Source organism: Falco rusticolus, chromosome 5 (assembly GCF_015220075.1).
Source record: "Falco rusticolus isolate bFalRus1 chromosome 5, bFalRus1.pri, whole genome shotgun sequence".
Classification (NCBI taxonomy): Eukaryota; Metazoa; Chordata; class Aves; order Falconiformes; family Falconidae; genus Falco; species Falco rusticolus.
This window is the reverse complement of record NC_051191.1, coordinates 91,470,651-91,483,889: the sequence shown is the minus strand read 5'-3', so window position 1 is coordinate 91,483,889 and position 13,239 is coordinate 91,470,651.

The window sequence follows — 13,239 nt, the reverse complement described above, 5'->3', positions numbered from 1 at the left end:
AAGGAGGAAGAGTGGCTGCCTGCCTGATATTTATTGGGAGGCTTTTTTGAAAAGGTCTTTTTTAGAGGATTTGCTGAATGGGCAGTGCTGGAGCCACCACAGGTCTCTGATGTGGAGCCGAGGAGAGTTTAGAGGTGACCTGCTCCCTGGAATCCCACGGGAACATCCCTTTAGGAAAACATAGATTTATGTCATCTTTGGACAAATCTGAAGCCTCTTTACAACGCTAAAAGGAGAGTGACCTTTGTACGGCAATCCTCAGCAGGTAGCTGAACATCCCAGAGAAACCCAAATTAGAAAGTCAGGAACAACACCGGGGGGAGGCGGGGGGGGGGGGGGGGGGGGGGGGCGCGGCGGGCGGGGGTTGTCTGTGACTGAAGCTGTGGGCTGCATTTCTGCTAAAAAACTGGTGAGTTAATCACTGAGAGAACCTGCAGCATTCATGGGCATATTTGTCAGCTGACATCTCGTACGTGGCCAGCATTAGCTCTAGAGAAATGTGTAACTGTTCTCTTTCAAAAAGCATCCCGGTCCTTCCTGGGGGAGCAATGGGATGCCACAGCATCCTCTTCAGGCATTCACAGCCACCAGTGGAGATGGTGATGGATATCGGTACCTTGGCCAATATCTAGTTAAGTGATGCCTTTGATGCCACAGGATGTCTTTGATGCCATAGCCTCTGTGTTTTGCAACACAGAGGGCGAGGTGAATCAGCTACAAAAACCCTTGCAGCAAGCTCGGTTACATTCTGACTCACTTTTCACAGCAGCGTTCGTGCCATGCCTTTAATCCAATGGAAAAATATGTGATGGCCTCCCATATGTCCCAGGGCTGCAGTGACTGTTCTGGAGAGCAAAGAGGTACCCAGGAGCCCAAGGCATGCGAGGGCTGGGAGCCACATGTCTGCTGCAAGGAGAAAGCTCTGAGTTACAGTGAGCTGACAGCAAGGTGAGGGAGTCAGGGACTGACACAACGTGCCACATGTCGCTGAGGGGCTGGGGCCACAGCAGAGTGGTCCTGAAAGATTCCCGTGGCTCGAGTGTGGGCTGGAAGCAGCTGAGGAGCGCTCTGATGGGAGCTGAACCTTGCTCTGAGCGCAGGGCTCACAAAACGTGGTTCTGCTGGGGGTAGCTGGAGAGAAAGGGTCTGACCACCCACGGGTCCCTGCCCTGGCGGGCTGGAAGCCTGGTGCCGGCAGCAGGGCTGGGTGACAGATGGGTGCCCAACATCAGGGTAGCCCAGGAGCAGGTGAGCGCTGGCAGAAGTGGCCAGCAAACAAGACCTCTGTCAGCACCAAGACTGTGGTAAGACTGGTGTTGTGGTGGGCTGGGCGGGTGATGCTGGACACATAGTGAAACCAGGGCGCCCAGATTCCCCAGCAGATCACACACAAGCCCCTTCTTAGCCTTCTCCAGGTTGTCAGTCTCTCTACAGTTTTGCAGGGTGACCGTGTGACTACTTGTCCTGAGAGATGCTTTGGCCAGGGGGATCTCCAGAACAGGTGTGGGTTGTGTCTGCTGGTGTAAGACCTTCCAGCAGCTGATCCAGGGGAATACCAACTTTCTCCTGGGGGCCCAGGGGGAGAGACGCTGATCCACAGGTGCGAGGCTCACACCTCCATCGCTGCTTTTGCTCTCAACTGACAATACAGCATGTATCCCCTCAAAGGAAAACTGCCGCAGCAGGACGTGCCTTCTGCTCATGGGGCTCAGATCCTCTCTGTGTCCTGCTCCTGGCCGCAGCGTGGGTGTCTCTGACACAGGAGAGGTACCTCGGATGTGTTTCAGACGCTGGGGGTGAGCGTTGCACAGGGCACAGAGGGGTCTGGCTCAGGGCTGAGTTGCCTGTGCCCTCAGGAATAGTGAAAAAGCAGACCTGGTCTGTGTCCTGTGTTTTCATGGTGCCTCATGGGAGGAGGACATGAGCCCATATTTTATGAGCTCTGGAAACTACTTATTATATATACTTAAGAGCAAATACTTATTAATAAAGAATATGCTATTTCTTTCTTAGTGGGAAAGCTAGATATAAAAAGTAGAGGGTAACTAAAGGAGCATGTGATGCTATGAGAAATCACTTGGAGAAGAACACAATCCCTGGGAAGGTTCATGTGGATGATGGCACAGTGAGGAAGGGGACAGCAGTGCTCCCAAATACTCCTGAAGAGAATAAAGTCTCTGATTTGGTGATCCCAGACTGGTGATGCGCAAATCATTTTGCTTTGAACAAAAATTGCGAGGGAGGGAGATGCTGCATTTTTATACTGAAAGGGCTCATTGTAAATCAAAATGGTTTTATTTCTTTACAATTTAGTTTTCAGCTGGATCAATTCTCCGATGCTCATCAGTGTTGACAAAAGAGAGGCAGCGGGAGAGTTGAAAGGGAAGATGGGATTGCCCCTTTCTGCACCACCACACGTTCATGCTGGATTATTGTGATGGTGGGACAGACTGCAATTCAGAGTGTAGTGGCAGCTAAGCTGGGTGTTTTTTCTGAATTCCTCTCCATTTGGCACCTCACGGCAGGTAGCAGCCTGCATCATTTTGTAAGGTAGCATCTACTGCCTCACTAACAAAAAATGCAAAAACCACTAAACCCACTCGTTACCCACAGCATCACAGGTACCTCCGGGGTCTCCACTCCATCCCTCTGCTCACAGCAGGGTGACTCCCAAACAGACTGGATTGCTCAGGGCTTGGCCCAGGCAAATCCTGAACACCTGCAATTGTGGAGACTCTCCAGTCTCTGAAAACCTGTTCCGCTGCTGAAACAGGGGAGGCTTTTCCTTGTGTCCCGTAGGAAGTTCATGTGTTGCAACTTGCGTTCCTTGTCCTGTGCCCTTTCCCTGTGCCCCTGTGAGAGGGTTCTGACTCTGTCTCTTCTCCAAGTCCCTTTGGGTAGGAGCAGGCAGCAGCTGGATCCCCCCTTTTCCTCGGGCTGAACAAATGCCCCCTGTCCTGTGTCATGTTCTCCGTCCCACAGCCATCGCAGAGCCTTTTGTCAGACTTGCTCCAGTGTGCCAGCATCCCACAGTGTTGCAATGTGGCTTTTCATCCTGAAGACAGGATTGGCCACTGTGCTCTTGCTAATGAACGCCTGGCTAGCCTTCAGTGCTGCAAAGAGACCCTCCTGGCTCTGGAGGTGCCCCCGTTGTCACCATGCTGGAAGGTGACTAGCTGTTGCTGTGGCACAGGCAACAGGCTTTGCTGCTCTAAGGGCTGGTGCCTGTTTACCCTTGAAGGAAGCTGGGACCAAAGTCATGGAACTACACCTCTGTGTAGAGGGGCTTTGAAGTTCCCAAGGGGTGGGACCTCCCGTGTCACAGTGCAGGCTGGGAGAGATCCGGGTTCCAAAGATGGAGATCCCACAAACTAAATGTTAGGAAGCTTTGCCAGTAGTCGGTCACTGGGGTGCAATAAAGGCCACATGGGGAAAACATGGGTGTAAGCTCGATTTTTTTGGTTTGGTGCCATTTTTAATTTTTCCTGGTTCTAAGAAGTCTCTGCTTGCAAATGTCAGGTCTCGTTCTCCAGGAGGCGAAGGGGCCACGCTGAGCAGCGCTCTCCCTCTCCACTGTAACAGGCGCCTCTGCCAGGTTTTCCTCATAAAGCCCCCAAAGACCAAAGGACCCTCTCTAGCTGCACAGGATACGTCAGAGCAGAAGATAAAGCTGCTAATACTTTTGTGCCCTGGGTAAATACGATGAAAGTGTCGCAGAAATTCAGGCTCTGTGAGCTTCCAGTGCCAGGGTGCCACATGGCTTGTTCAACATCCGACTGCTTCCTGGTGTTCACGGCTGCCTTAGGCTGCCAGGATGTGGTTCAGAGGGCTCTGCGGCTCCGCAGGTGTGCTGTCCTGCCTGGCACGGCCCACCATGTTTGGCAAGGTTAGTGGGAAGCCACCGCCTCCTGAGACCCCCTTAATTCACACTTAGGATTAAAATGTAAGGTTATATGTCAAGGAACAAAGTATGTGGATCACACTTCCAGAACAGAATACAGTATCCTGGGAAGACAAGGCTCCAGGGAGGGGGGTGCGTGACAGCGTGCTGTATGAGATGGGATCTCAAAGAGCGAACAGATTGTGTTACCTCTGTTTACAGCCCAAGTTACTGGAACGTGTCCATGATTCGAAAAAGGATGTGGAAAAATGGAAACGGATTTAGAAGAGCAGAACAAAACCCCCTGACTTGTGGCCTGGACATCTTGCTTCCGAATGTACAGAACGTGAGGTGTTTGATCTGTTTTACCTAATCCGAAGGAAACAGCGGAGGGCTCAGGCGGCAATTTTGTGGCAAACAAAAGGAAATTTGTTTGACATGTCATGAAGATGGTAGGATCATTGTTAGAGGATGTTGCAGAGACCAGGAGCATAAATGAGTTCAAACAAGGATTAGGTGGTTTGTGGAGGATCAGTTCCTCACTGGCTTTAGAATAGGATGGCCCGGGTGTGACTGCCAGCTCAGGATGTCCTTGGCTCTTGTTTTCAGAAAGCTTCTATACGATGCCTCGGCTCTCAGTGCCTTTCCTTAGGGATCTTGCATTGGCCAGAGCAGAGCTTCAGGCTAAAAAGACCATTGGTACCACCATTTGTGGTACATTCAAAATCTAGCTTTGATATTTTCTCACCATCAGAAGCTGTGAACAAGAGGCAGGTTCTCTGCTTTTGTAGAGGAGCATAAGGATGACCGGTGGCTGGAAATTAAACCCAAAATCTGGCTGGTGATGAGGCACATGTTTTTCACAGCAAGGCTCTGACACAGGAAGGATTGTGGTGGCCTCTTCACCACCCGCAGGCTGTTGATGTGAAAAATGGTTGATGGCATCCTCTTGCTCAGCCCTGGGACACAGGTGCTCTGCAGGAACAAGGAAGCCAAGCCATCTGATCTCCATGATGAGAATAAAACACACGCCAGTCTTATTTCCCCCGGCTTTTCCCTTACTTGCAGCCCTGACCAGAGGCTTCCCCAGGAGTGCATGTGGGCCCTTTGTGAGACTCGGGGAAAAGCCCACTGGTCTTGCTCCACAAGGAAACCCCAGCGCAGGGCTGGGGAGCGGCAGAGGAGCAGGGCTGCTGAGCCAAGGCACAGAACATGCAGGGAAAAGGAAGGAAAAGGCTCCTGGACTCAAACGAGCTGAGGTGGTGGTGGCATGTGGGTGTGGGGGCTTTCCCCTGAGTTTAGCAGGGACCTGCTGTTTTTTCCCTAGCTATGGGTGGTCGGCAAGCTCACTTGTTCCAGACTTGAAGGAGATGTAGAGGTTTCTCTTTTTTTCATGGGTTTTTTTTTTTTTTTTCCCCCAATTACTATTATTTTCTTCTGTGTGATGCTTATTAAGTCAAAATAAGTCATTCTGAAAGACTGGTCCCCTCAAGGGTCCTGTGAGCCCCCTGCCTGAACTGTAATGCCAGATCAGCTTGTGCAGAGGAGGAAATATGGACAGAAGGGTCCAGTCACGAGCCAAAGAGAAGTTCAGAAGCCTTATTAATGGAAAAGGAAGCTACACTCAAAATACTGGCTCAAGGGTAGTTATTTAACAGGAAAAAAAAAACAACAACAAACCCAAACCCAACCGAGACTAACAGCATTTCCTGCCTTGCTCTGTGAAAAACAAATGTTTGGGGTGGATATAAAAAACAGAGAAGTCCTCGAGGTGAAGGGGCATGCTCACTGAAGGGTTGGAAGGTGACCTGGAAGCCTTCCCAGGTGCCTGAGGGTGGGATTCCACCTTGCACCTGCTCTCACAAGGAAACTGGCCCAAGAGACTCTTCCAGGCTTGCCTTGCTGTCTCTGTGCCACCAGGAATGTGCCTGCAGCTATGGGCTCGCCCCCCGTGTCTGGGTGGTGACAACATGGCCCTTCACGGGGCTGTGAGCCAGAGCCGTGCCAACATGCTGTTTGAAAGGAGGAGCAGGAGAAAAGGTGGGTGTGTAATTAGCACAGGGAATAACTAGATGACTTCCACAGCAGGTCCCTCCAGCCAGCTGCCCTAGCACGACGGAGTGGATGAGAAACTGTGCTGAGGACTAGAAAGGACAGAAAACTCTTAAAATGCCGTTGTTGACATGTGGAATTATACTGGCTGGCTGGCTGATACCTGCAAGTGGCTCTGGGGGAAGTGGGTTATCCAAGCAGCATCTGAAACCTAAAACTGACAGGTTTTTAAGTTACCCGGAGCAGTTGCTGTGGTTGCCTGGGGACTTGTGGACCTCTCAGCTAAATCCAGAATTTTGTTTCCCCAAGAAAATTCTGCAACTGAAAATCTGAATCAGGTTCTCCAGAAAGCTGCAGTGATCTCAGGTACTGGCTCTGCTGTTGGGCATCCAACAGAGCTCGATAACCAACTGGTGTTGTAGGCAATGAGAAAAAGAGGCCTCTGTCCCCCTAAGGTGGGACAGTCAAACTCCAGGGCTCTACCTAAGGGATCCAATAAGGGAGGGAACCCCACTGGGAGCAGGTCCAGAATCAGCTAGGCATGAACATGTATGTGCCTTTCTACTGGAGGTCCCTAGACCTGCCCTGGGCTCTTTAGGCAGAAGGACCCTTCCTTCTGCAAGCCAGAGAGACACCTCTGTGTGTTCACATCAACCTGTGGACACCCAGGCGAGACAGATCGATGCTGACTGACCAGGCAGGGACTACTCAGTTCTCCAGGTCTGAGTTAGGCCTCTCACAACACTGGCAGTGTGTGAGCAGAGCCATTCCTCATTCCTCTGTTCCAAGAGACAGCTCACAGCCTGCTCTGCACCCAGCATTTTGGGCACAGAGAAACTCAGATGAAGACAGCTCACAATTTTTCAGTCATTTACAGACATGTCAATTCTGGTGCCACCAGGGGCCCTTGAGGCAGGAAAGCTGCAGACCTGAGCTTAAACGACTCCAGCAACTCCTCTCCCAGCAATAAATCGATTTGAGAGGATCAAGAAAAGCAATATAAAGTGCACCCCCCAAGCTGAAAGAGGTAGTGGTTTGAGCTACGTTTGGTTGTGCTGCCTGTTATCGCAGAGTGCTGCTCTTTCCCAGCACAAGCAAAGGTCTTGGAAAGAAGAGCTGGGGCTTAGCCTTTGTGTCCCAGGTTATGCAGGAGGTCTTGGTCCAGCTGGAGGTCCCCTTGGAGTCTTCATCAATAAGAGCATGTACAGCATGGAGGTGGTCTGCTGTATAGCAGCTGGGATGCCACACATGTCACTGCAGTATCCCAGTTCCTGGCATTCCTCCTGGTCTGCTGTCTGGGATCCCATCAGCTATCTGCAGGCTTCTCACCTGTGGAAGTAAAAGAAAAGCAGCACTGGGGAATACTGGGAACACCTGTAGGAATCCTGCCACTGATGGGAGATCTTAAGTCAGGATTGGATCTCAAAACCTTTTAAAACACAGAGAAACTGAGGTGGAACGGGATCCTCTCCCAGAGACAAACTACAGTCAACATGACACACTGTTAGCAGTGCCCTACAAGAATGCTTATTTCTACAGCTATGAAAAGTGATTAACTGGCCCTGAAGCAGTTTGTATTTTCTCTATTTATGAGCAAAACCTCATGACTCATGTGAATTACAAGGGCGGCTTTCCCAAACTTTTCTGCTGAATCTTCTGTAAAATTTACCTTTTTGTGGTGGAAAACTGACAAATTACCAGCTCAAATCTGGGTCCATATCTACTGGGCTGCTGCTTCCCTGGAAGCTCAGGATGCTTTGTCAGAGCTATATATGACAGCCTCAGCTGGATCTGAGACTGGATCTGAGATAGGAAAAAATTTAGGCGTACCATTTAAGAAAACATCCTCCACATAAGAAAACAGCAACCAGCTGTAAGTTTTCAGATAGGATTTCTGATGGGCTTATGGATGAGCCCAGCAGAGCTCGTGCTGTGGAGTGCTGTCTGGCAAAGACCTTTTTGTGAAGTCCTTTGGCTGTGCAACAACTGAAAAGCCACTGAAGGATGCTTCAGGTAAGGGGCTTGGAAAATTTGCATTTCGAATTATTATGTAGCCTAGTAAAGGCATCCTAAAATGACAGATGAATTGCTGTAAGATGTGGGAAAGCCTAAGACGTGCCGGAGAGGTACAGGTAGATATATGTAATCACAGAGCTCTGGAAGCTGGCTACTTTTGCTCCATCTTACAGCTTTTGCTAGTTTTAGGATCTTCCACCTTGGATGCATGAATACCCAGTAACATCTTTGATTTAGGGACAAGATTCTTCATTGCAGGACATGTGGCCAAACACCCTGCTGACATGACACCGCTTCATGGATTAAGCACCTAAAACTGAGAATAAAGTGCCTTGAACCCCACTAGGACATTGGAAACACCGAACTGGACTTTTTGAGACTTTTTGTTTAAGATACAAGGTAGAGCATGGGAACAATAAACGTCATTACAAAACCCACAGGTCTATAGAACATGCGGCTCCTGCAGCCCCCTGGTGACCAGTAGCACCAGCTGGGTATCACCCACAGCACACACGTGGCTCGCATGCTCTTCCATCCTCTTTAATTTGCCACAAGTGGCCCAGCCAGCCACCACAGCCTGCCTGCGCAGGTACGCCTGGCGAGGTGGAGCTTGTCTGCTCCGATACCCCAGTACCCTGTGGCCCAGCTGAGGAACTACTGCTGTGCGGAGATACCTCCAGCTGGGACTGGGGCTGCTGAGCAGCCTGAGATGGGCAACCATAGCCTCTCCGGTGTCTGATAGGAAATGCCTCCCACAAGAGTGAAGCTGTGGCTGATGGCACCACGCTTGGTCCATAGACTGCCTTGTGTGGCTGAGACCCTGCACTACTGACCCCTTAGGTCTCTCCTCACCCCTGTGACTGTCCCTGTTTTGCTAAAACTGTAAAAACTCACCAGGACACTATATTGGGTTTGTGTGGCAAGGATTTGGTAGTGGGGGGGCTGCAGTGGGGGCTTCAGTGAGGAGCTGCCAGAAGGTTCCCCCGTGTCCGACAGAGCCCACACCAGCCGGCTCCCAGCCGGACCCGCCGCTGGCCAAGGCTGAGCCCAGCGGTGACAGCGGCAGCACCTCAGGGGTGACGGATTTAAGAATAAGGGGGAAAACCTGCAGCGGGAGAGAGGAGTGAGGCTGTGTGAGAGCAGCAGCCCTGCAGCCCCCCGGGCCGGGGCAGGAGGAGGCAGGAGGGGCTCCAGGTGCTGCAGCAGATCCCCCCCGGCAGCCCGTGATGAAGCCCACGGTGAGGCAGGTGTGCCCCCAGCCCATGGAGCCCACGGGGAGCAGATCCCCGCTCCCAGCCCATGCAGGACCCCACGCTGGGGCAGGGCAGGGTGTGAGGACCCTCCCCATGAGGGGGAAGCAGCAGCAGTGACAGCGTGTGAGGGACTGGCCGCAGCCCCAGCCCCGTCCTGCGCTGCCCAGGGCGTGGGGAGAGACATCGGGAGTAAAGTTGAGCCTGGGATGATGAGAGGAGTGGGGGAATGTGTTTGAAGATTTTGTTTTATTTTCTCATCATCCTTCTGTGTTTTGATTGGTAATAAATTCAATTCCATTTTTCGCCAAGTCGAGTCAGTTTTGCCTGTGATGGTGATGAGCCAGTGATCTCTCCCTGTCCTTATCTCGACTCGCGAGCCATTTGTTACATTTTCTCTCCCCTGTCCAGCTGAGGAGGGAGTGATGGAGTGGCTTTGGTGGTCACCTGGCACCCAGCCAGGGCCAACCCACCACAGAAACAAACCCCAAACTCATCCACTGATGACACACTCCAGTCCTGTCCATCTGCAATATGTCCCCAGTTGGAGCCCACAGATGTAAACACAGATTTCTTCCCCGAGAAAACACACAGACTGGATCAGCCATGAGCATGTCTGCCTTTGACTCCACTCTTGAAATAAGGGAGAAAGGTGGGAGGGAAAAGTACACAGGCTTCTTAAGGATCTGGGAAGGCTTGTTTCAGTTTCCCATATGGTGTATGGGAAGCAGCTGAGCAATGCTGGTTTCCTAACCAGAGGGCCTAAAGAAGCCCCTGATCCCAGAGGAATGGCGTGGAAGGTGGGGGGAGAAGCAATTAGTCTTTGCTATTTTTTTCAAGCTAGTACAGCAGAGTGATTACGGACTTTCCTGAAGCAAGAAGGGTTTTCCTCCCAGACCAGCAGTGGCTGGAGGGCTCACTTTTTCCAGGTCTGAAGGAGGGTTCACAATTCTGCACATGCGATGGCTCTGATTACACCAGCCTTCTTTCACTTATTGCCTTAAAACCGATGTGAAAGGCCAAAGAGGCTGGGCGGAGGGGATCATTTGCCTGTGGGGGAACGAGGAGGTGATGGCTACAAGATGCAAAGAGCATTCATTTCTGGGCTTAGCACTTCAAAATATCTCCAGACTCAGCTCAAACTTTCCATGGCAGGCCACGATTTCTTCGTGTATCGCAGCCAGATGTAGGTGGGTAGGGACCTCTGGAGACCTCTAGCCTAACCGCCTTGGCTGCAGCACAGCTGGGTCACACTGCACTGCTAAACCAGAAGCGTTAACTGGTTTTATTCCCCCAGCATGGAGATTAGCTGCCTCCTCTCATGCTTTCCATCTGCAAGCCAGAGCAGGAGCCTGCGCCTACATGGTCACGCAACGAGGGGCAGCCCTCATCCCACCAGCGCTGCCTCAGCAGGCTGGGCACGCCACGGCCACAGCCATTCTGGAGGTGGGCTCACCATCCCGGAGGGTCCAGGTCCCAATCGTTCAGTGAAGCCTGCCAAGGAGCCAGGGGTCACTCACTTGCCTGAGCTAGGACAGGGACACAGCTAAGACTTTGCAGGTGGCTTTACCTGCTCTCTGCTCTGGCATCTGATTTTCTAAAGCACACAAAAAGGCCACCAGAAGCAGCAACCGCCAGTCCAGAGGGAAGTCTAGCAGAGCCTGCAAGAGTGTGACTGTGCCACCTCCACAGCTCTCCAAGCAAGCAGCCCTGGGGGAGGATGAGAAAGAAGGAAACCTCTGGTGCTGCTCCAGCGGCAGGACCGAAGCTGCTGGAAGCTTGGAGCAGGTGCTGTGGGAAGTGAGGAAGGGACGGCTGAGGGAGCTCTGCCCTGAGCTGATGAGGTCAACAGATGGTCACAGGAATTACATGAAATGGGTGGAGAATTAGCACTGAGCCAAGAAAGGCGAATAAGGCCCCTGAGTGGTATCATTACTTCTGAGGAATCACTGGTGAAAGACGGGCTTTGTTCTTACCTTGCTGACACCAGCATGACATGGTTGATCTTGTCGTGGAAGAAGAATTAGGCTGAATGGTAAAAAGCACCTGCAGGTTCAGATATAAATCAAGCACAAGCAGGCCTGGTGTGCAGCACAAAAGGCTGCATCCTCAACTTTTTCTGGAAGTCTACGCAACTTCTCACTGTGATCATCTTGTCAGCTAAAATCCCACCAGATACAGCATGGATTTTTGCAGGCCAAAGGACAAGAAAGAAACTCTGTGAATTTCCATTGCATTATCTGTAGCCCTTACCTCAAGTCAGTGACAATGTCCTGCAAGTCACTGAGATGAATAAAATACCAAAGCAGATATTCTATTTCTGTATCTGTAGCTATATATTCCAACTATCCATAGATGATGACAAAGGTGCGCAATTGAATAAGATGGAAGAGCTAGCAGGAGATGTGGAGTTGAGGGCCCCATAGAGACGTGGAGAACCTGGCTGGCAGCTTTTTGTCACTTCCCTCTGTCCTGCAGCATGTCCCTCAGAGGAAACGAGGGATGGCTGCACACATCTCTGGTGCTGGCCTAGCGAGCAGGTCCAGCCTCACTGCCTGCTGGGTGACGGGCTGGGTAGCACCAGAGGTACTGGCGTTGCACCCACACAGAAAGCGGAGGTGGAGTTCTCTCTCCACAACTTCTCATTGGCAAGGACATTCTGCACTACTCATGGTCAGGCACTGCTGCAGCGGTGGAGAAGGAGCGTGAAAACTGTAATCAGCCTCTGCAGAGATTGTATCATCTGCTAATAATTCATCTTCAGTACAGAACAGTAAAAGGTGACTGGTCAGCAGAAAGTCTGGGGGAGTCCTGAGGACTTGCTCCAATGTGAAAGTATCTCAGAGACTAGAATCCATCATTTTGTAAAATGGAGCAATAGCAGGAATACAAAATTGCCAAAGTGCAACTAAAAGATAGATGCCAGCTGAAGCAGCACATTGATCGCAGCAGCCAAGGCGGGCGGGAGCAGGAGAGGTGCTGCAAGTCAATCCCCGGCAGCAGCAGCTACCTGCTCTTGAAACGCGGTCTAGGTGCTGCAAAGACCCCTGAATGCAGAGCCCAGCACAAGGTCACAGCTGGGGCCAGGGATGTCCCTGGAGCAGGGAGGCCTCTCCAAACCAGACCCATCCCCGCTGGAGGAGAAGGGTCCTGACACTACACGGGGAAGGAGTGAAGGGGCTGAGGCAGGAGCACCAGGGCCGTGGTGGGCCCTGGGCTGGGCTGGGTGCAGACCCGGCAAAGGCTCTGCTGGCAGCTGGGTGCTGGGGCAGCAGTGCACCCACACCCAGCCGCACAGCCATGTCCTATTAGGCAGGCACATTCCGGGTGGGAAGTGGCTTGGCAGCAGCTGCGCTGCTCACGCCACCCCCTCCGCGCCCAGCCAAGCACAGGCATCTGGAAAAAACGATGGTCGATGGCTTTGCCCTTCCAGAGACAAGCAACTGTTGGCGCTTCCAGTACCTGATCTGTTGCTGTGGCTGGACAACCATAAAGCTGCTGACACTCCGACAAAAGTTGGCATTATGTGCAGCTCTTGGCAGCTCGTTGCATGATTGCCAAAATTCTAATAGGAAAAAACACAGCAGCTTTAAAGGTCTGCAAAGATAAAAGGACAAGTGCTGGACAGATCTCTCCCAGGCAGCTGGTGGGACAAGAATGATGCTCCTGCCTCACACAAGGCTCCCCAGCTGCTGTGAGCGCCAGGCCGCAGGGCAGCGTGCACTTAGCGCAAGGCGCAGCCATGGCTCAGGATCCCCAGCCTCTCCCGCCCCATGGCAAGGCCTGCTGGCAGCTTCACAAGCTTCCCAGTAGCTCTGGAACTTCCCATTACCTTTGTGCCACAGCCATAGCAGCTGGCAGAGGGAGCAGGACCCCAGCACACTGGTTCCACTTGAATAACTAAGGCAGGTCTTTGGGGTAATGCAGGGCTCCCCTCTCTAGGGCTGGTCAAGCCACCCCATCTTTCTGCAAATCAACTTCTACCGCAGCAATCAGGAGGTAATGCGAGATGTACAGCCATGACCGTCCACACAAGCTGTC